General features: G+C 39.1%; 1 long non-coding RNA gene across 1 annotated transcript; it reads right to left on the bottom strand.

The window, feature by feature from the left end:
- Nucleotides 1-17,351: 17,351 nt before the first annotated feature.
- Nucleotides 17,352-24,377, bottom strand: LOC118147184 (uncharacterized). The gene is made up of 4 exons (XR_004733313.3): nt 24,015-24,377; nt 23,082-23,576; nt 17,888-22,171; nt 17,352-17,578 (listed from the first exon to the last, which is right to left on the bottom strand). It is a non-coding gene; the product is annotated as an uncharacterized LOC118147184 (long non-coding RNA).
- Nucleotides 24,378-25,036: the final 659 nt, after the last annotated feature.

Raw genomic sequence — 25,036 nt, forward strand, 5'->3', positions numbered from 1 at the left:
AATTGTGCAAATGGATTCAGAATATGACTCACTAGTCTCTTCTCTGCAGAGCAATGGGATCCCTTTCATGATGTTAATTCTGGGCACCATATGTGTGTTTCAATTGCACTGGGAAGAGAAAACTGTTCATAGAGAGAATGAGATGGCAGATTGCAGTTTTACTTGGTTTTGATTTTTTTCTTCCATGGACCTGGAGGTAGAAGGAAGGCTAAAGCTGCTTCTATATAATAAAACATAATTTGTACTTTATCATAACGTCACTGAATCATGGGTCAGCAACCTCTACAAATTCTGAACCTATTTTTGCAACCATGAATAAAAATGTATTATTTAAATTGGTTCCAAGATGCAGTTCAAAATGTAGCCCTCACTCTAGGAACATAAAAGGTATTTGCAATCCGCCTTTCCTTTCTTTTATTTCTATACCCAATAGAAACTCTGGAGGTATTGCAAATGAACAACCCTACCTGGGTGAGAAGCTATCAATTCTCAGAACTTTTTCGAACGATGAAGTCTAGCCTGGTCCGTTGCATGTAGCACTTCTCACCTTTGCTGTGAAAGTCTCTCTGACACTTTGGTGTGTACAATGGAAGGTGATGAAAACTAGCAAAGTCCTCTCTTTCAGCTGCTGGTCAAAATGCCAAAATGTCAAAACACTGCTATTGGTCACTTCCCAACCCTCTGGAGACGCACTCACAGAAACACCTCCTTAAAGGAGAATCCTTTACATCTGTTTTGCTTGATTTCTCTGCTAATCCTTCTTCCACTGACTAAAAAGCTCTAATAACAAGGCTCCTTTGAAAAATCTACACTTAAATCTCTTAATTACACTTTGGCTTTTGCCAGTGTCTTGCTTGCATTCTATGTTCAGATGCAATTTTAACAAGATTCATCTCTTTCAATATGCAGAGCCAGCTTTGTCCTTCAAAGTGATTTTTTTTTTTTTTTTTGGTTCTCATCGGGCAGCTATTGGCATTGGCAGACATCAGGAACACATTTCCCGGAGCCACTACCCAGTAACATTTTAAATTTGCAATTAATTGTGTAGGCAGTTGGACACTAAAGTAATTGTGGACTAAGCAAGCCAATTGTACTCTCAAAAATTAAGGAAAATTATGGCCACATTTAGTAAATTATGGTATAATTCTCCCTATGTGCAATTGGATTCCCCAAATTAAAGGTGGGTATAAAACTGAAGTGGCAAAAATGAAATGGTGAGTTTTCATTTTCATTTTGGATAATGCAGTGTTTTAATGAAGTTATCTTTTTTTAAAAAACTTTATAATCTATATTTCTAGTTTTTCATAAATTGCCAGTGGAAGAAAATGTACCCTTCTGCAATTTTCATATTGTTTTTGTTTTTTAGGAAAAAATCAAGACACTGATGCTAGTTTACATTAGTCACAGTCCTTTCTATGTTGTCTGCTGGTAAATGTATTTTAGTGCTAAACATCTGCATGGAATATTTTGTGACTAAAAGGACATTGGCTCTACCATGTAATTAAATCTTGTTTATTCAAAACCAATTAGTCTCTTTGACCTCAACTCCTGAGAAAACACCTGAGAAACTGAACATAGATTTTGTTAAAATGGGGTAAAAGTTTGTTTTATATTCAAAATTCATATTCCAAATCCCATGTAACTTATACTTCATAATTTGCATTTTCCACATGTAAATCTACTCAGCACCTCTTTTGACTGTCTAGTTTTCCACCCACAGAAGTAAGTTCCACAGGTGGTGACAAGGGCACCTGGAAACAGAAAGACTGAGAACAAAAAGCAAATATAGCTGACTATCTGACAATGAAAAGCAAAAGACAAAAATAATAAAATCAAAACCAACACTGAAAATTTGCAAGCTTGGAAAGTGGTCAAAAAATTATTTTGTACAGCAACCGACTCAGGAGACAAAGTTCTATTTCAATAAAAAATGTTTATAGCTTGTAGTTAGTGGTTTACAAACAGCACTCACATATATTAGTTGATTTGGTCCTGTGTGTCATACGCAGGGCAGATAAGCAGCATTCCCTTTCAATAATAAATTTTGTGGTGTAGGGCCTAATAGATGATTTTTAGAATAAAATTTTGGATCTTCCTCTAGCTTGATGTGTAATCTTAGCCAGATATGTTGAAGCTATGCAAATGTTGATGATAATAGTTACCTAACACAGCCATTGAAAAAACTAAGTCAAATAATGCACACAAAATATTCAGAAACACTCAGAAAATAGGAGCCATTGCTATTATTGAATGCCACAAATGGAGGCTCAGAAATTGACATGCTCGACGTCACATAATAACTAAGAGATAAAGCCACTTTGTTTTGTTTTGGCGGTTCTGCCATTCGTCTGCAAGCTGATTTGCAGTCTTTAGGATTCAAAAGGAAATCACATCCAGGTAATGTCTTAAACAAGTAATTCACCACATAACAGAATTACAATCAAAAGCCATATGATAATCTCAATAGATGCAGAGAACTCATTTGATAAAGCTCAGCATCTTCTCATGGTAAATCCCTCATCAAACTCGGCATCAAAGAAAATATCTAAAATAATAAAAGCTGTATATGGCAAACTCACGACTCACGTCATACTGAAGTTGAAGGCATCCTCTCTAAGAACTGAAACAAGACCAGGATGCCAGTCTGTCTCACTACTCCTATTTAACTAGTACTAGAAGTCCAAGCCAGAGTAATCAGGCAAGATAAATAAGAGACATAAAAGTTGGAAAACAGGAAGTCACACTATTCCTGCTCATTAATGATATGGTCTGATACTTAGAAAACCTTAAAGACTCCTTTCAAAGACTTCTAGATTTCATAAATACTTCAGTAAACTTTTGGGATGAAAAAAATTAACGTGTGAAAATCAATAGTATTTCTATACACTAATAATGATCAAGCTGAGAACCAAATTAAGAATGCAATCACATTTACAGTAGCTACAAAAAACCTAAAATACCAAGGTATACGTTTAACTAAGGAAGTAAAATAGTTCTATAAGAATAACTACAAAACACTGATGAAAGAACTCACAGAAGACACAAATAAATAGAAAAACATCCCAGGCTCATGGATTAGAAGACTCAATATGATTAAACTGACCATATTGTCCAAAGCAATCTACAGTTTCAACACAATTCCTATCAAATTACCAAATCATTGTCCACAGAATTAGTAAAAACAATTCAAAATTTCATATGGAACCAGAATAGCCAAACAAATTCTCATCAAAAAGAAAAAGTTGGAGCCATCGCATTACCTGATTTCAAGTTATATTACAAGGCCATACCAAATGAAATAGCGTACTATTTGTATAAAAACACACACATAGAACAATGGGATAAAATAAAGAGCCCAGAAGAAAAGCCACAGGCCCATGACCAATTGATCTGAAACAAAGTCCACAAACATATGCACTGAATAAAGGACACTCTACTTAATAAATGTACTGGGAAAATGAGATCATTATATGCAGAAGAATAAAACTTGACTCCTATTTCTCACCAAATATAAAAATTAACTCAAAATGAATTAAAGATTTCAGTGTAAGACTTGAAACTATAACAATACTAGAAAACAAGCTAGGAAAAAAAAACCCATCTGGACATTGGCATAGGCAAGAAATTTACAAAAAGTTCTCAAAAACAAATACAACAAAAACAAAAATAGACAAACCGGACTTAATTAAACTAAAAAGCAGAGCAAAGTAAACAATCAACCTAGTAAACAGCTAGCATATAGATGGAAAAAAGCACTTGAAAAGAATGCATCTGAAAAAGGGATAAAATGTAGAATCACAGGGGAACTCAAACAACTCAACAACAACAAATAATCTCATTAAAAAGTGTGCAAAAGATGTAAACGTATTGTTCAAAAAGACATACAAGTGGTCAAAACTGTGAAAATATGTTCCACATCACTAATCATCAAATAAATGCAAAGTAAAACCGCAATGAGATACCGTCTTACATCAGAATGTCTGTTATTAAACATTGAAAAACAACAGACGTTGGTGAGGATGCAGAGAAAAGGGAATCCTTGTATATTGTCAATGGAAATATAAATTAGTACACTTTTATAAAAAGCTGTATGAAAATTTCTCAAAGAGCTAAAAAGAGAACTACTATACCGTGCAACAATCCCGCTACTAGCCATATATCCAACGGGAAATAAGTTATTATGTCAAAAAGGTACCTCCACTCATATGTTTGTCGCCCCCTATTGACAACAGCAAGATAAGGAATTAACCTAAGTGTCCATCAATGCAGAACTGGATGAATAAAATATGGTAAAGATATATATATATATATATTTCATGCATGTGTGTGGGCGTTGCATATATACCATAATACTATATATAGTATTATAATGCTATAGATACTACATAATACTGCATATAGTATTAACCAATAGTATATGTAGTATTATACCATTATATATACATATAATATATATATATAATTATAGCATACTACAGACATACACACACACACATACACACTACCTATATGTGCTACTATATATACAGCATTTATGATATACTACATATATGTAGTATATATAGCACATATATACTATATTATACATATATAATATACACATATATATTGTAGTATATATGTATATAGTATATACATATACTGTGTATATATACTGCATATATATATACTGTGTATATATACAGTACATATACATAAATACATATATGTAGTATGTATATATACTGTATATATGTACTGTATATATACACAGTATATGTACATATACATGAGACACATTGAAGAGTTAGTATATACAGTGTATGTAGGTACTACACATATACTATATAGTTTTATATATGTTAATATATACGTATGTACATAGTATATATGCTACTCGGCCATTAGAAAGAATGATATCATGTATTTTCCAGCATCATGGATGAGCCTGGAGACCATTATGCCAAGTGAAATAACTCAGAATGACAAATACTGCATAGTCTCACTTATAAATGGAGCTAAACAGCAGATGCACATGGACGTTCGGGAGCGAGAGAACAGTCCTTGGAGAGTACAAAAGGTGGGAGGGTGGGAAGGGGGCGAGGTTTGAAGAATGATGTAGCGGGTAAAATATTTACTACTTGTGTGATAGGTAAGCTAACAGCCCAGACTTTGCCTCTACACAATTTATGCATGTCAGACATCTGCACTTGAACCCCCTAAATCTATCAAAATAACAATTATTAAAAGAAACTAAGCTTCAGATTTTGTTTTTCTTATTATCATGGTGTCAAAAGATTGGTTCCATCTGGAAAAAGTGGTTGCCTACGGTGACATAAATAGTTAACACCAGAGGGTGGAAGACCAAATGCTACCTTGGAGGAGCCCTGAGGGTTCATTGAACTCTAAAGGACAACGGAAGAGAGGTATGAAAAATAGCAGGTTACAAAAGTCAGCCCTTTCTGCTTATTTTCTCCTTTTCTTCTTTCCTTCCTCTCTTTTTTTCCTCCACTCCCCTGTTTCTCTTCCCCTTTTTCTTTCTATTCTAACAAAGAAAAATTAGTGTAGGATTTATTATAGGCCAAGATTTTCACTAGATATTTACACTGTGTTAACTACAATGATCCTTAACCTAAAGGAGTTTATACTTGGCTGGGTAAAAAAAGACCTAGACCCCTGTTCTTATAAAGGGTGAGGAAAACACTGTGACAGAAGTAACTTGGTGCTACAGATGGTTGGAGGAGACGTGCTTGACCTTCATTTGAGAGCTCAGGAAGGATTTTAGGGGAAGAGCGATGGGTGCTGAGTTCAATGAGTTCTAAAGCAATATATGGCAACTGGGGTTAGAAGGGATAAAGCAGTGCAGAGGAAACTGAGAAATCCATTCCTTTTTTATATTTTTGAGTAGTTGAATAGGGCCAGAGAGAGCAGTGGTGAAAGAGGCCCCCTGAGGACTTAGCAGGTAACAGATGACAACTGGGTGAGTGTGCACACTGATGGCTGTACTGTCAAGTTGGCTAGCTGGAAGCTCAAGTCCCCGGAATCCTCTTCTTTCTGTACTTCTGGCTTACAGCTGTCCTTTTGGGCAACTCAGTTGTGCTAGGTTGGGAGATTGAAGTGAAGTACCTGCATCGCTCTCTGAAGGTCAATATTCATGGCAGACGGAGAGAGGCAGTGAGATCGAAGGCTTTTTGTTTTTCTTTTCTGCTCTGCATGTTCTATTCTTTTTGACTACTGACTCTGTAGCAATCCCGGCTGACCACCAGAAGCTTTGCTGAAAACCCACAGAGTCAGGCAGTAGTTACTGACACCCAACAAATTCCCATAGACGTCCAGGTCTCTATGGGAATCCCTTCAGGCTCCCGCTCCAGCATCTGGGCAGGTCCAGTTCCCAGTTTTCCCCAAGCTCCAACTCATTCATATTGTCCTAAGCTAGTAAGTGACTACTTTTTTTTTTCCAACATTTTTCTTATTAGAACTTTACTTTTTCCATTTTAGCACAATTTTTATGATCCAATTTGTTAATCCACAATATTTTATAATTCTATTCTGTTTTCAGCAATATAGTCGGTGATACTAAGAGTAGCTCTAGAACAACATAACTTTAAGGATGAGAAAGTGAAGTGGATTATTTGCATACTCTGACGAGGTTAAAGATCATCAGTGACCAGACCATTTGTAGTGATGCAGGGGGCACTGAGGGCCCTTCCCAAGCAGTGAAAAAGCTCTTGCTTAAATTTTCACCTGTGAGCACCTATTAACGTGTACCTTTGAAAACCAAGACCATCATAGCAAATTTTACTGAAAATAAGTAGAACGGATTTAATCGGTTGCTCGCAAACATCCTAGAGATCTTGGAGGAAAAAAAATATATATATAAATGCAAGGATTTAAAAATCTCAATTCTAGGTCCAAAATGTACCAGAAAGCTATTATTGCCTAAAATCAATCTGATCTCCTCAGCTACAGGACTGAGATTTCTGAAAGCTGGACCTGAAGTCTAATCTAGCAGGTGGTTAGATTACTGTGAAAATGGAATGATCTGTGCAGCTAAGGATGGGGGCAGGTGGGAAGGGTCCTACGAGGCTGAGGGGCTTGAACCCCTACATTCTGCTGAGCCTGTTCTGCTCATAGAAACAGACTTTTCTCCGGTCTGAGGACACCAGCCCTTGCCTGAGAAAGCCGGAATAACATTCTCTGAAGTAGTCACGTGAGGAGAGACTTACGATGACCAAATCTTATTGCTTCTCTTCCAGAAATGGCCAGATTTCCTCAGCTGATGGCTACCTTAGCATCTCTGATTTTCCGCAGTGCCTTGGGCCAAATACAATACCCAACAATTCTGTTCATGAAGTCCACCCCTCAATACTTTTTATTTATATTTTGTAATTACTTGAAAAAATGCTACACCTAAACAAACAAAAAGAAAAAAAAAAACAACTTGTACTACATTCTTAAGCAACCACAAATATTTGCTAATGGCACATCAAAGCTGAAACCTCAATCCAGAAACACAGGACACCACTGGAGGCTGCAGCCTGACCCAGTGCTGAAACTGACTGTCAGCAAGTGAGTCGTTCACGTGGGGCCTGACAAATGTTGAATATCTCCGTATTTTCCTTAAAGTGTCCTGTGACACCCTAGCGAATGGACAGTGGTGCCCTGGGCACCCTGGTGCAGAGTCTAGGAACTGTAGTTTTAAACTTATAACAAGATTCAAGTCCAAGTGTTTCCCAGAGAAACAGGTTAAAACTGTAACCCACGAGAAAATGGAGTATGTACCAAAGGAGTTGCTAGACTTTGCCAGTTTATACTGGCAGAATTGGGAGCTACACCGGCAAGTGAATCCTAAGTGTGTTAGATGATACCCTGCCCAAACTGCTCTTGGCGTAGCCCACTCAGTTCAGGGTGTTTTTCACATTTCAATCGATTACCAGAGGCATTAGTAGAATCCGTAATGTTATTATACGTTTTGTTTTAATGGGACCACATTCGCTTTAATCTGGAAAATGTATTAGAATCAGGGGGCAAGGCGGGTCATGTGGGAATCAGTTTAGTCTCGAAGAAAAATGGTCAAGGGCATACCCAGTCAACACTCAGAAGATATTTATCAGAGCAGTTTGCCACCCATTGGAAATGTGGGACTGTCTTCGTTTTCTGGGGCCACTATCACAAAATACCTTAGACTGTGTAACTCATAAATAACAGAAATTGGCTTGGCATGGGGACTCATGTCTATAATCCCAGCACTTTGGGAGGCCAAGGCAGGCAAATCACTGGAATCCAGGAATTCAAGACCAGCCTGGGCAAAAAGGTGAAATCCTATCTCAAAGAAAAAATACAAAAAATTAGCTCACGTGGTGGCCTGTGCATGTAGCTTCAATTTTTCAGGAGGCTGAGGTGGGATGATCGCTTGAGCCCAGGCTGGAGCCAAGACCACTCCACTGCACTGCAGCCTGGGTGACAGAGCCAGGCCCTGTCTCAATGGAAGGGAAGAAGAAAGAAGGGAGGAAGGGAGGAAGGGAGGAAGGGAGGAAGGGAGGAAGGGAGGAAGGGAGGGAGGGAGAGAGGGAGGAAAAGTATTGCTCACAGTTATTAAAGCTGTTAGTCCAAGACAAGGCACGAGCAGATTTGGTGTCTTGAGATGGCCGTTCCTCATGGGTGGTGCCTGCTGTGTCCTCAGGCAGGAAAGGAATACATAGGCTCCCAAAGCCTCTTCCAAAAAGGCGCTCATCCATTCATGGGGGCAGAGCCCTTATGACCTAATCACCGCCTAAAGGCTCCGCTTGTGAATACCATGACACTAGGAGTTAGATTCCAGCATAGGAATTTTGGGGGGACACCAACATCCAAATCATAGCAGGTGTAAAAGATTAGTCTTAGATCTGTGCTCTCCAGGTTTACATTTGGCTAGAAAAGTCAAGTATTGGACCACTGGACAAGCAATTCAGTTGATGTGGGCTACATTCTTTTTTTTTTTGAGATGGAGTTTCACTCTGTCACCCAGGCTGGTGGGCAGCCTCTACTTCTGGGTTGAAGTGATTCTCCTGCCTCAGCTTCCAGGGTAGTTGGGGTTATAGGCACACACCACCATGCCAGGCTAAATTTTGAATTTTTAGTAGAGACAGGGCTTCACCATGTTGGTCAGGCTGGTCTCAAACTCCTGACCTCATGATCCTTCCATCTTGGCCTCCCAAAATGTTGGGATTACAGGTATGAACCACTGGACCTGGCCATGGGGGATATTTATAAATGGCCAATAAATAGAACAAATTGGTCTAGATTTCAGTTTTAGTAATGTTTAATCTGTGGAATTGACATGTAATCTGGGATCTTAACATGGAAGACTTAAAGAATTGACCTAATAAAGAATTGGCCCGTAAGATGGGGTGCAGAGGACCTGTGCTTGCGTCTTAGGAGAGCCTGGTGTTCCTGCAGCTGGGTGGATACAGAGCCACTTCTAAGATAAGGGCAAGCAGCAGTTTCTAAAAATCATGTCTGTGGAATTCTCCTTTTCCCAAACATGCCAAATGACTGAAACTTATGACTATAGTAGTTTTTCTGTGACTTGAGATCTTACTTAATAGTATGCAGACTCAGAGTTTTTGAGTGGAGTGTATATTGGCTTTTTTCCTATCTAAATGAGTACAGGAATATCCTCTGTGTCCTTACCCATATGCCTTCTTGTCATATTAAAAATACTGGCAGTCATTTGTATGTCTCATCAATCTCCCCCATTAATTCACTCAGAGCTAGTGCTAGACAGCAGATGGGCAAAAATGTGCTCCAAAGAGCCAGCCCCTCCTGGAAGACAGTGGCTGTGAGCGTCCCAAGCCCAAGCGACAATTACCAGGCAGGGCTAGTAGATTACGGCCCGCTTAGAAGACAGGAGGTTTTTAATGTCTCAGTGTTCACAGGTTTATGAAGCACTGAGTGGCTTCTCTCGGACCTCTCTGGTTCCTGGTGTCGTTGGGCTTCTATTTCTTCCTCTAATCATCGTAAGAGTTGTTTTGGGTCTTACCCTCTGTAGTGAAAGGGCAGCTCGGGCATCTGCAGGTTGCATTCACACTCAGGCTTCACATAAGATTGGAATGCATCATCGTAGCACTTACAGAGTAGGCTTTGGATCTAAATAAAGGAAGAGGGAATGGGGTCAGGCTCTCCTAGTCAATTCAGGAACTCAGATAAAGGGGGGATAACTGCAGCGTTCTCACAGGAGGTTGATTAGCATCACCTCAGACCTTACAGACTAAACTGCTGAATAAAAAGATAAGGTTCCACTTTGGGGAGAGCTGCTGGGGAGTGTCTCGTGGGGAAGACGAGAGTGGGTGGCCTGGAAGGAGCTTCATTCTCTTCACTTCGGATACTCCCGGAGCAGTACTACAGTACTTTGTCACCTTTCCATCTCCCAATCCAGAAAAGCACCTCAATTATTTTTCTAGAGGTCAATAAAAATCAAAGAGAACGCTTGAATAAACCCGTTTACCTGAGAGGAATCACTCAGACTAGTTACTGTGGTGAGAAGTCAATCAGTTGTTCAGTCAAGTTTCTTGTGTTCCTCCTTCTGCAAGCATTTACAGACACCCTGGTTGCCAGGCATCGGCTCAGAATTAGTCACTGAAGGCCCAAGGGAAGCCACTCATTGCTTCACTCATCGCTGTGAGTAAATTAATGGTGGGGATTGATGAGACATACAAATGTGCCTTCATCCCTCCAGTGAGCAGCTTCCTATTCTGGCAGACCCACTTTTTATTTAAGGAAAGAAGGAGAGGCTGAACCTTGCATGTATTCTACAATGAATCAAGAATTATTCACTAGCCAAGGGTTTGCTGTTTGAACTGCAGGAATCTGAGAGCACACACAGTAGGAACTTAGTTCCGCATCTGTGTGACTTCGGTAAGTTCACAAAATATTCTCATCTTCTGGCCGGGTGCAGTGGCTCACGCCTGTAATCCCAGCACTTTGGGAGGCAGAGGCAGGTGGATCACGAGGTGAACAGATCGAGACCAACCTGGTCAACATGGTGAAACCCCATCTCTACTAAAAATACAAAAACTTAGCTGGGCATGGTGGCGCGTGCCTGTAATCCCAGCTACTCGGGAGGCTGAAGCAGGAGAATTGCCTGATCCCAGGAGGCGGAGGTTGCGGTGAGCCGAGATCGCGCCATTGAACTCCAGCCTGGGTAACAAGAGCAAAACTCCGTCTCAAAAAAAAAAAAAAAAATTCTCATCTTCTAATTCTTTAGCTGTGTAGTGAGGATAAAATAACACTTCTGCATAGATTTGTGTTGTAAAGTGAATGAGATGATGCAAATAAAGTGCTTAGCATGGTGGCCAGGGCATGCAGGTGCTTAGTGAACTCTAGTGTTGCTCTGACACACACAGATGCAAAGGGCATTAAAACACACGGTGGCCAGCGCATGCAGGTGCTTAGTGAACTCTAGTGTTGCTCTGACACACACAGATGCAAAGGGCATTAAAACACACGGTGGCCAGCGCATGCAGGCTGCTTAGTGAACGCTAGTGTTGCTCTAGTACACACAGATGCAAAGGGCATTAAAGAACACGGTGGCCAGCGCATGCAGGTGCTTAGTGAACTCTAGTGTTGCTCTGACACACACAGATGCAAAGGGCATTAAAACACACGGTGGCCAGCGCATGCAGGCTGCTTAGTGAACGCTAGTGTTGCTCTGGTACACACAGATGCAAAGGGCATTAAAGAACACGGTGGCCAGCGCATGCAGGTGCTTAGTGAACGCTAGTGTTGCTCTGATACACACAGATGCAAAGGGCATTAAAACACATGGTGGCCAGGGCATGCAGGTGCTTAGTGAACTCTAGTGTTGCTCTGATACACACAGATGCAAAGGGCATTAAAGAACACGGTGGCCAGCGCATGCAGGTGCTTAGTGAACGCTAGTGTTGCTCTGACACACAAAGATGCAAAGGGCATTAAAACAACATGGTCCTCACTTCACCTTGAAATGCACCCCACCTCTTTCATTGTTCCATGAGGGCTTTCATGAGCAGATGGTTCTAGCCCTTGGAGTCCAGAGACTGATAGTGAATACTCAAAGAGTCTTACTGAATGAGAAAATGGTAAGAATTAACGATATGGTTTGGCTGTGTGTCCCCACCCAATTCTCATCTCGAATTGTAATCTGCAAGTGTGGAGGGAGAGAGGTGAGTGGATCATCTGGGCAGTTTTCCCATACTTTTAACGTGATTAAGTGAGTGAGTTCTCACAGTACCTGATGGTTTTATAAGGGGTTCTTTTTTGTTTTGTTTTGCATTGTAGACATTTATCAAAATTGGAAAACATTGTTTAATTAATCTTCTTGTGCCATGAGACTCCATCAGACTGTCTACAAAGACCACTAGGAGGCTAAGAATCACTTGAACCCAGGAGTTTGAGACTGCTCTGAGCCTCAAAGGGCACTGCACTCCAGCTTGAGTGACAGAGTGAAACCCTTTTAGGGGTAATTCAACGGGGGATTCTTCCCCCTTTGCTCTCACTATCTTCTGCCACCATGTGCCTACTTTACCTTCTGCCATGAGTGTAAGTTTCCTGAAGCCTCCCTAGCCATATGGAACTGTGAATCAATTAAACTTCTCTCTTTTATAAATTACCCAGTCTCGGGTATCTCTTTATAGCACTGTGAAACCCTACTAATACAACTGGCAAACAAGCAAATGAATCCTAAATATTTATATAGCTTATTATTGACTCACAATTCTCAGGGTTTCTTTTTGGCCTCCATGGTCAAGAAGGAAGAAGTATTTGCTCTAAGCAATTGGGCATACTTGCAGGACCAGACATAAAATTAATCAAACATATGGAAAGAACATTGCTGTCTACAAGGTTGGAGTTCTTCCCTTCCCTTCCTCCTTTCATGCTTTCTTTCTTGTTCTTATTATTTTTTTCTTTTCTTTCATTTTTCTTCCTTTTCTGGAATTCTAAAAGACCCATCAGTTGGCATCTAGATTGTTCTCTTACCAACTTGTCATGTTTCCTTGAAGTAACACAGGCCTATCTAAGTACTAGCCAATGAGAAAAGAGAAGGTTTAGACATTGGTTGCCGTTATAATAAAGTCTGCCAGCAATCTAATCAGAAACTATTAGAGTAGAGTTTAAGTCAGTCTTAAGGCTAGCAGGGACTAGGGCACAGGTTAAAACACAGTACACAGCCATTCAGATTCGGCTCTCTCTGCTTTCCTTCTCCCCACTCTTCTCTCGTAATGCATCTGATCATGTGTCACCTAGACCACCTTCTGTAACTCAATACAATCTTCCTTATATGGTATTTGACAGTGATTCTTTTTCCCTAGTTTAAAATTAAATTCCATGTGCTTTGCCTCAGGCTTCTCCAAATTTGTATTAGCACACCCTGCTTCTCAGCCCTGTGGGAAGCCACACTTGGAGTCCAGGTTGGATTTCTGCGGAGGAGATGGGATGAAACAAACAAGCCAGGAGGCAATCACAAGTGTCAGATCCCAGGAGGTTTGGAATAAAATCAGGTCACCAGAATACCTACCAATGTCAGAAGTGTGAACTAAAAGGGAGGTAGAAAACATCACCTATTTTACCATTTGGCTTGGTCTTGTCAGGCAGCAGGAAAGGTAGCCTGCTAAACTCACAACCGTCTCCCCAGAAGACAGGAAGACAGCCTGATCTTCACCTGGCCCTAGCAGTCCAAAGGGGATCCTGGAAAGGCAAAGAAATCCTCATAGGCAATGGAGGGACGGGATTGATAAATGAGTCTCCTGTGCATCTGAATCACAAAATAATACTGAAAATAAAATGCTACAGGATAATGAAAATGATCACTTCTTGCACACTTACTGTGAAGTGGTATACCAACAGCTTCAGAAAATACTACTTTTTAAAGTTTTCCTCTATGAAGTATTGTGTGAAGATTACTAACGCTCCCGATATTTGGTCCTTCTGTATTTTCTGCACATGTGGACTAGCCAACTAGCTTCTCTTAGAGTTTCTTTGTAGCCATTGGAATAGTTCTGTCTGATTAAGAAGAGAAGCTGTGTGTCATTTCTAGTCACAGGCAACCAAGAACAAGTGCAAAATTCTCATGTGATGTGCAATAGCATTTCTTTTTTTTTTTTCTTTGAGATGGAGTCTCAATTGTCTCTCAGGCTGGAGTGCAGTGGCGTGTTCTCAGTTCACTGCACCCTCTGCCTCCTGAGTTCAAGTGATTCTCCTGCCTCAGCCTCCCAAGTAGCTGGAATTCCAGGCCCCCACCACCACACTAGGCTAATTTTTTTGTATTTTTAATATAGGTGGGGTTTCACCATGTTGGCCAGGGTGATCTCGAACTACTGACCTCAAGTGATCTGCCCTCCTTGGCCTCCCAAAATTCTGGGATTAGGTGAGCCACTGCACCTGGCCATGCAGTGACATCTTTTGATGGAGGCAACCTGGATCTCAACTTTACGATGCAGAAGTTAGGTACTCATGGAGTCTTCTGACCCACTTTGGACTTTAGGCAAGTAAGAAGTAAACATGTATTGTGTGAAGTCACCAGGGTTCTGAGGTTTGTTTATTACAGCATCGGAGCCTTACAGTCTTGAGCAATGCAAAAAGAAGCAGACATGGTGCAGAAAGGGTAAAAAATGAGCCTAGGTCACACAGTTAGGAAATCATGGGGCCAGATTTTGAAATCATGTTAGTCTGACCCCATAGCCAAGTGCATAATTAGTATATTCTCCTTTCTTCACTCAGAAGGGGACCAGCTTAGTCTCCAGGAGTCAGACCAGAGCAAGAGCTTCCCAGGGAGCAGGTCTGCAGACAGACAGATGGCTGCCCATGCACTTCTGTGTAAGGCCCACGGGAACATGCTGTTTCAGCGATTGCCTGCCTCCTCTCCCACAGTTCGGTGACTTCTCTCATGGATTTAAGCTCTTGGTGTTCCATGCTTGTCTTCAAAACAATTTTTAAAATATCAGTTTACATCCTTTGCTGAGCTAATAGATTATAATAAACATGAGTAAATTATTACACGTTCATTGTAGCTGAGAAGCAGAAATAATAGCCAAAATATTGGAATATCAGTGAAGCAGACACACAGCCAATCAGAATAGACCGTGCTTTGATAGTATACGTACAGAATAACCTGTTTCATCCGGTAAGTACACACTGGTAGAACGCCAGCCCTCCTTAGAAAAACTTCAAAGTCACTGCTCTGCTATTTATTCAAAAAAAAAAAAAAAACAACGAGTACACTGAATACGTAGATCAAAACAAAAGGTTAATGACCCCAGGATAAACTTGACTTTGAAAAATCAGCTCGGATCTTGTTGATTTTTAATATGAATATCTGATAATCTCTTGTTATTTTCTTTCTTACATTAAAAGTCTATTGCAAGAAAAAACCATTTTGCATAATCGACCATGTTGGTTATTTGAATTCTTATTAATTACAATATTAGCAGTTTTGGACGTATCTGGTAAATATTAAATTGTTGTTACTCATGTCGCCTGCAGAAATTTTGAGGAAATGTCTTAACTTCTTGTGTTAAATACATGGACATTTGAAACTTCAAAACTGTGTGTGTGTGTGTGTGTGTGTGTGTGTGTGTTGCATGTACACATAAAATATTCTATTTTGGAGACAGTTAAAATTTAAGATTGTAATTATGTAACAATTTATCTTTTGCCATTTCAGAATGATCTTTATGTGATCAAATAGAGAGTAACACTTCAACCCATCAACTAAAAAACAGTTTGGCTCTTTCTAAATGGAGAACCTTGCTCTGTGAGGCTGAGTACGAGATCATTGCTGCCTTTCTCAAAGTCACCAGAAGTCTCTCTGGAATATGCTGGTGCCATCCATGCTGTTTGCCCTTTACCATGTACTTTTTTAGACTGGCAATGAGAGCAGGCCTGGCAGGTGGCAGAGATTGGGTGTCATCATCTCTGCGGACTTGGTGCTCACTGGGGAGGGTGAAGGGAGCCCTTGCGTTGGCCTGGCTTGGATCACATTACGTAAACAGAATTTGGCCACCCTCTTCCATAGGAGCATCTGCTCTACCAATGGTCCCTGGTGTGCCCATTTTGTTTTGTCCAAGACAGTGATCATGATGAGTAATGGATGGGGGTGAGCCTGCTAATGCATGATGTAATTGTCAGAGGGATTTAATTATCAGCACATTACATGTGGGGTTATTGTGCAGTGCTGTCTCCAGCTTACTCTCAGGCAATTTAGAATCAGCATGAACCACAGGAGGGAGAGTCCTCCAAAAAGTCACTAGGAATACATTTGCTCCACTCTTACCTAAGAGCTTGGAATGACCATGACTTATTTGACTTACTAATTTTAATAGAAAATCCATAATAGATATCTGTTCTTTATGCATCATCTCATCTCTGCCTAAAAGCCATTCACCTATCATGCAAAGCTTTTTGCAAAAGACTGAGTGTTGAGGACATGCACTCATTGAGCGCTAGCCACTCAGGCACGGATTTTGTAAAAGCAATAATTATCAGATGTACTTTTATTCTTCTGGCAATAGGCCCTGTGAATAATGAAGCATGGCTCTCTGGTTTTAAGATGGGTTAAAGAAAGGCAGAGAGAAGTTGTCAAATTATATCTTTACTTAACAAACTAAAATAATTATTGATCACGGTTATTGCAATCAATAATTATCAGATCATTTATGAAACACAGTAGACAAACTGCTGTAGTTACTATATTTGAAGACAATTTATTTTAAATTGAATGTTATATATTAAACTAGCTATAGTTGATAGCTATATAGGAATTATACATATATTAAAATACTTGTGTTCATAATTATGAAATTTATTATATGGATGAGGGAACAGATCCAGGCATGTTAGGTAACTTCTCAGGGGCAGGCAATAAGAACTTATGTAAAAGAAGTGAAGACAAGGCCAGGAGCGGTGACTCACACCTGCAATCACAGCACTTTGGGAGGCCAAGGTGGGTGGATCAACTCAGCTGAGGTCAGGAGTTTGAGACCAGCCTGGCCAATATGGTGTAACCCTATCTCTTCTAAAAATACAAACAAACAAACAAAAACTTTGTTGGGTGTGGTGGCGGGCACCTGTAATCTCAGCTACTCAGGAGGCTGAGGCAGGAGCATCTCTTGAACCTAGGAGGGGAAGGCTGCAGTGAGCTGACATCATGACACTGAACTCCAGCCTGGGTGACAGAGCAAGACTCCCTCTCAAAAAAATAGAAAAAGAGAGAGAGAGAGAGAGAGAGAGAGAGAGAGAGAGAGAGAGAGAGAAGTGAAGACAAAAGTCAGAGATTTAGATTAAAGATTGTAGGCAAGGAACTGAAATTTATAATTTTTTTTTAATCTAGCTGATTAACAATTAACCAGTAGGCCCTGGGATTCAGAGTTTCTGCTTCACAAGCTGTAGAGTTCCCAGCCGTGTTCAGGGTCCAGCAGCCTGCACGGCGGAGCCACTTCATCCTCATTTGTCCCACGCTTGAGCTCTGCTGTGTCCACATTCTGCTCCCACATTGACAGCCCCTCCCCACACGCCACACACAGGCTTCCTTCCATCCAGGTTTGCCAAGACCCTTCCTCGTACCACTCTGTTAGTGCTCACCTCTCTGTTAAGATCAGGAAAACACTGTTAGTAACACTATTGGGTGTACACTTGTGTTACATAAATTGTTAAAAGTATGTTTTCAAAAAAATTTCTAATTCATGAAAATATAAAAATATTAACTTGAATTTTAATAAAGCTTTATAATTCTGGTTTTCATTTTTAAATGGCTATATATATGCAGAAAAAATAAGTCTATTTTTAAATTATTCTAAACTATAATATTTATATTATAACATGAACTCTTACATAAATAATTTTTAAAATCTTCTTAATTGCCTCCAATATTTAATAAAACTGAAAAGCAACTTACTTGATGTGAAGGCTGAAAATTTCCTTATATCCTTCTGATAGCTATAACTGTATATCAATGTATGGAAATATGCATGTGTGTGCTTATGTTCAGAAGCTGTAGTTGTCTGATATCTGCATAAGGAAAATCTGATATTACATAAACTAAGGGTTTTTTTTTCTTAGATCAGAAAGTCCATATTATTTGTATAATTTACAAGTCAAATATTCGAATGATCACTTAATTTAAATTTGTATAAAATCAACTGTTTTAGAATAACATATTTGTTTTCTTTAAAAAATCAGATTCAACAGATAATTAACATTTTTGGCATACAAGTATTTTTACATTGTTCTTTTAATATTTAATACTGACCACATTCCTTTTTAACCGAAGGCATCTCGTATTTAAAGTATTTCTTGTTATAACTCATGTTTCAAGTTTTTTTTTGCGGGGGGGACTAAAACTCAATTTCTGATCTGTGAGCACCAGTAAAGTGAAGTCCGTGTTTTAATCGTTTTTGGGTTTTCAATATCAAATGGACTTCCTGATATATAGTCAGCATGGGTTGATTTTGGATTTTATTTTCTCCTTATCAAGTCAGAAGTTTGTGAACAAATTAAGATCAGTTTTATTTATGTCACTAATTATGTCACTAATCTTCACCTTTCAAAATCATTTATTCCTTTTTCTTCCCCACATTTTCATCTGTCATCATTTCCGCAACCTAAGTCTCCCACATCGATACTTCCTCTTCCTCCAGGAACCAGTCAGATCTGGGGTAAGAATGCTGGATTCATTCTGGATGATCCGAAGCCTCACTTACTTGCTATGTGATTTGGGCTAAGCCAATCTGTCTGAGCTACAAATCATCTGGAAAGGTAATATTAACACATTCTTTACCTAAACTCCAAATTCTTGGAGGTATCCAATAAGTTAATATTTATGAAAGAAATATAATCTTAAGTATGTCATATAAATACAAATTTTAGTTTTTTATTTTATGCCAATATATATTTGTTTTTCCTTTTGAATGTTTGAAATTATTAAATGCATTATGTTGTACTATTTTATCCTACCTGTGCGATAATCACATTAATGCGATGATAATGTAAAATTTAAATCTTCTTTATTATATATCTTTCATATGATTGTAACGTGACTTTTATTCTCACAAATTCAATGATTTCAGCCAAATCTTTGAGCACACTCTAGTATCTTAATAAGGATATGTGTGTGTGTGTGTGCATGACTGTTCCTCACCCTCTTTCAAACTTACAGTGATTTTCTTATGAAAACTATAATTGAGGGGCTTAAGTAATTTTAAAAAATCATTTTTCCAACTTCAGGAAATATTCTTTGTTGAGAGGGGGATTGAGGTATCATTCTGTTCTATTTTTATAAATCACTAGTTATAGAAAATTGTTTCCAACTTTAGATATTCCCTCAATAACAGAGTGAATCTAAGGGAGAAAAGTTAGAAAATCAACAGAAAAAGACATATTTGATACTACCAAATGGCTTGCTTTTCACAAGGAAAGTCACAGAGAGGTCACCTGTAACACTAGAGTGTATTTTTCTGAAGACATTGTGCTGTATTCGAGACTGCTCAGCTAGAAGCTTGGTGTCTCCTTCTCACTAAGTAGCTGTGAAATCACAGGTAATATAATTAGTCTTTCTGGATTTTGACTGATTTATCAAAAAAAGTGAGAAGATTGGACTACACAATTCTCAAAGTCCTCTCAATAACAACAATCTACAAATAATAATTCTATGACTACTTTAGGGGGAAAAAGGAAGATCGATAGATACAATAATCCATTAAGACCCTAAGTGATTCTCTGGTGCAAGTCTATTGGAAACTATTGTCTTTGACTGTTTCTATAGATAGGGGCTCACAAGGTGGCTTCTTACCATCAAGCAGTCAATCAAAGAGACGTACAGGTTTGGAATGAGTTGGTAATTCCATTTCATGACTAAACTCATATGCCTTTTTAAGATTTTTTTTTCTTTTGTAATATGAGAATGTTACATCTGAGCCAAAAAAAAGGGGGGGGGGCTGGAAATGCTATTCACTTTGATATTAAAAATCAAGATATTTCAAATTTCACAGAGTAAAAAGTAGAGCCCCCATAAAAATGTCCACATTTGATCTTGGAAAACTGGTTTATTTTCTCAATGGCTTAATTTTTGTCTATTAAACAGGCAGTAAAGTTTTCTTTCCTCATACATTTTTTCCCAGAAGGAACCATCTAAACAACAAATTGACTTGATATAGTACAATAAACACCAATCAGCACAGTGAGAATGATGGAGGTGGATCATCTCCCTTAGGTCTCTGTGCTAATTCTCAGCTCTGCCTTGCCATGTGCAAGTCAGAACAGCCATCTGATGCTTACCTTGTCACTTCAACAAGCATTTATTTGAGTACTTGCTATGTACCAGTTGCTGTTGGTGATGGAATTAGGAGTTTTTTCCTCTAGAAGGTTATAAATATATAACCCTCATCTTCATATCCAGTTTCATAGTCTCATCCAAGCTCTTAAAGCCAATACATACTATGTCATGAATCATTCATTTGGTGGTAGACATCTCTGAAAAAGCTCAAAGTATTGAGACAGAAACATCCAGAAAGAAAGAAAAAGGAAAATATAAGTTTCTAATATGCATTTGAAGTCAATGTGACTCAAGAAAAGCATTAAAAATATAATCTGCAGAGCCACGCAAAGGAATGAAGCCATGTTCTTTGCAGCAAGAAGGATAAAGCTGGAAGCACTATGCTAAGAAAATTAATGCAGGCACAGGAAACCAAATACCACATGTTCTCACTAATAAATGGGGCTAAACTGTGGGGACTTGTGGACATAAAAGTGGACACAATAGACATTAGTGACTACTAGCAGGGAGGGAGGAGGATGAGGGTTGAAAAACAATTGCTCAGTTTCTAGGTGACAAGATCAGTCATACCGCACACTTCATTTTCATGTAATACACCCAGGTAACAAACCTCCACGTGTACTCCCTGATTCTGAAATAAGTGTTGAAATTATTACAAAAGCAGGTAATAAAATAAAATATGTATAGGAAATTAGAAAAAGGAAAATACACTCTTTCTAAATTTATCTTAAATAGCATCGTGCCTAATCGTGGAATGCAAGAAAGAATGTTGGCTATTGCAGCTATTCAGTAGGTTCCAGACATTCTGGTCAGTGCAATAATATGTAAAACAAATAAAAAGTATCACAGACAATGAAAAGGAAAGAAGACATAAGACCCAAACAGAAAGCAGTGGGACCTTCCTGCAGAAGGTGCTGAGCTGACCTATGTCTAGTCGACATGGTCTTACTCTGGATTCAGCACTTCCTGGACCTCTTCTCATCCTTTGAAAGACGAGCACACTGAGGTCTGTAGGGAGAAATAGGGGAGGGACAGCAGGGGGTGGGGAGGTGGGGAGAGAGAGCATGGGGAGAAATGCCTGATATAGGTAATGGGGAGGAAGGCAGCAAATCACACAGCCATGTGTGTACCTACGCAACAATCTTTCATGTTCCTCACATATACCGCAAAACCTAAAATGCAATTTTTTAAAAAAGAAAGAAAAACAAATTCAATAAATGTCAACGAGGCAAACAGGACTGATTATATTCACAGTGTCTGTTGAGACTGGTCAATATTTAGAGACATGATCCCCAACTGGGCATCAGAGAAGGAAAGGGAAGCTATAAGTGTGGTTGTTATACATGTTGTAAAAGGGTAATTATTATTAGATCAGGATGTTATTATTTACTAAATATTAATTAATGCATTTAATTACAAAAAGCATTTATTACAATGCATGCCTGTGACTTAGTCAAAGATGATAACAAGTCTTCTTTCAGTACTATAGAATCACCTATGGATCATCTCATTTAATGATGATACAATTTTATGATATAAGATCTGTATCTCCATTATCATCACCATTGTGTCAATTACCAAAGAAAATGACATGACACTGAGGGAAGAGAAATAACTGGCGCCATGTCTAACCAGTAGGCAGTGACAAAATAGGGATTCAAATTAAGAGCTGCCTCTAGTCCGCATTATTAATCATTACGTGAGCCTGCACTGTCGCCCTGGACTTCAAGTTCAGCTCACCTGATCTGAGATTGCTGTGGTTTCTGCCATTCTCCTTATCTTGCAAGACACTATCAAGTTCACACTATGTAGCCTCAATGGTGTCTTCTTCCCTCGAACTGGAAACGCACCAGGCGTCTGCATCTGCTCTGTCCCCAACACGAGTACGGCCGATGTGTGAGTCAGACCCTGAGACAACATTAGGAGGACACTAAGTAATTGATGAGGCTGGAGCTTGGTCCTAGAAAAAGAACATAAAATCTTGACTTTCTGGGTGGAAGTCAACAGGAGTTAATGAGCAGATAAAGCATGGAATGGGTAAAGAAGTGATCTGGTGAATTCTCCTACTGTTAACCTACTTGTGCACTTTCGTAAAGCAAGTGCTTCTGCTGCCCTTCAAGTGAATTTCCAAGTTGGTGCTATGCCTAGTTATGTATTCTGATGTTTAGCCTTAGGGAATGTTTGCAAACTTGGATTTTATACACCGTCCAGGGCAAGGGCTTTAGAATCACAGAGCTCCAGTCTTGGTTTCTTACTGAAAAGGTGACTTTGGTGATTTAACCCTCCCTGGTCATTAACCTCAGCCTCAGAATACTAATGGTATTTGGCATAATTAATCAGAAGGTGCAGTTTGATTTTTGTATCTATGGCATCTCAATTTCTTTCCCTTTTCCCGTTTTTTTTTTTTTTTTGTCCTGATCTCAAAAATATCTTGAGCACGTGATCTTTTGAGACCAGAGTTTTGCTCAATATTTAAGTATGAAGAGACTACATTGTATCAGAAACTGGCCTAGATAAGCGGAGGTCAGTAATGAATAGTCAGGTAGGGTCCCTAATCTTGTCATACTCTTGCAATAAAATGAAGATGACCAAGTTTCTTGCTTTGGGAATAGTGCAATTTAATGGAGTAGAGTGGAAATCACCAATTTCTCCTTAGACTATACCTGGTGAATTGTGTGTCCTCAGTTTGGCAGTTCTTAACCCTGTGGCACATCTCAGCTCACTCCTGCCTTCTGGGAGTCTTCCCTAAACCCGCCATGAGCATAGAAGTTTGCTGCTGTATTAATTTAGCTTCATTGCCTAGTGTTTGCTCACCTACCTGAAAGCGTGATTTTTGAACTCAGATCTGCCTTTCCACACTCATTGTCTACTACTTCCCTTGATACAGTTTATAAGCTGACCAGATCTGAAAAAAAAAATGTACACACTAAAGAATGAATGAGTTAATTTGTGAATGAGGGAAGTAAGAGAGGAAAGAGGGAGAGAGGGAGGAAGAGAGACAGAGGGCTCCGTCTTGGCCAATGTTCTTTCAACTTCTTTAAAACATGTGCTCCGTTTGCAAAAGCCCAGGAGAGAACATTATATGTTCATTGCACTTAGAAGGTTGTTTTGTTTGTTTCATACTTTGGTTAAAAAATTAAGACTTAGATAATAGTAAAAAATATATATATTTCCTTGCAGAAGATAATTCTCTTCAATTTTCTTTCTTCAAATGTCCTCTTCTTTAGTTTCCTTTTTATAAACTCCCATATTTTCTCTTATATGATCAGTTATTAAACAGGTCAGATGTGAAAAGAGTATGCAGTTTGGAAACCTGTGAGAAAAGTATATAGACATTAATCTATCTTGCTTTAGTTATATGACTTGGGGGACATTAAGTACCTTTCTAAGCTACATTTTGTAAATTATATAGCTGAAGAATATTTTAACTCCAGGAGTTTTGGTAAAGGTTAAATGATATAATTTATGAGGAGTTTCTCAGATTTTGCATGTGCAGTAGGTAGTAGATTATTGTTCAGGAAAATTTGATGTGTTGTCAATTTTGTCACTATCAATATCGAGAAGACAGTGACCCTGTCTTCCAGCAATGCACAGGGACGGGTGTAGAAAAATAAATCATCCATCACTATATTCACACAATGTCACAGGGGCTGGTGGCTGCCCTGTTTTCTGCAATGCGTGATTTTTAATGTGGCACCACAGGCTCAGACTGGTTTATACAAAGACAGCTGTACCCCAAATGATGATGTACCTCTGTTTCTTGATTTACAGATGCAAGCACTGAGATGCAGGCATGTGCAGTGACCTCATGTGGGACACCAGGCTCGAGGACTCCAGATTTTCCAGGAGTCCAGAATGCTTTTCATCTTTTCTCATCCCCCACACAATCTTCTCTTATGGTGATGAACTCAAGTTCACAGACTTCATCTTTTGCAGGTGCACAGAATATCCTTCCCTCCATATGGCAGCATGCTCCTCAGTTGCCTCCATCCTGTGCCTGTCAGCCTAATTCGGTGCCAACTAATGCAATCCGGCTGCAGTTGCTGGAAGCTAATTTGCCCTCTAAGCACTTTCCTGAGCTGCTGCTTGCTGCTGTTTGAGCATCAAAATGGATGGATTCCGCACACCTCATTCCGCATATTCTATTGTGCTGTCATCCTACACGGGTTCTACGATTCTTTTAAACCCCCGCCTATAATTGCAGTTATAATTTTAGATCTGAGTACCACTATTTTAGTGCTACAACTTAGGACTCATTTCACGTGAGATAGATTAGCAGACTGCTTCGTAAACCAGACGACGTCAAAGCCTATAAAATCCTTTTTTGATTGATTAGAACATTTCATTCTCTGTTTCTTTCTGAATCCTAAATTTTTCTTCTCCCAAACAACCAGCCATTATACTGAATATTTGTGTTAGAAAATCAAGGATTTCTTAGCATTAGAAACTCAGCAGTTAGCCAGTAAGAAAGGAGCCCTGGATACACTAAACTTATCAAGGTAGCTAAAAATATGAAATGTTGTAGATTTTCTCATCTCAGGAATGTTGAAAGGAACATTTTTAGTCAAAATATTTCATGACATGTAGCGTCTATTTGTCAAGACACTGTTATCAGAATGACTGCCTTCTCATAATTATGCTCATGATTTAATGTTCCAAATAAAGCTTTATTTCTATTTTACCTAATTTATTTGACGGTGCAAAAGCACCCAAATTTCATTCTTTCAACATGAACACTTACCACGTTTCTACTGTTTAGCGGGTAATTAGCTA

This window comes from Callithrix jacchus, chromosome 14, assembly GCF_049354715.1.
Source record: "Callithrix jacchus isolate 240 chromosome 14, calJac240_pri, whole genome shotgun sequence".
In the NCBI taxonomy this organism is placed as follows: Eukaryota; Metazoa; Chordata; class Mammalia; order Primates; family Cebidae; genus Callithrix; species Callithrix jacchus.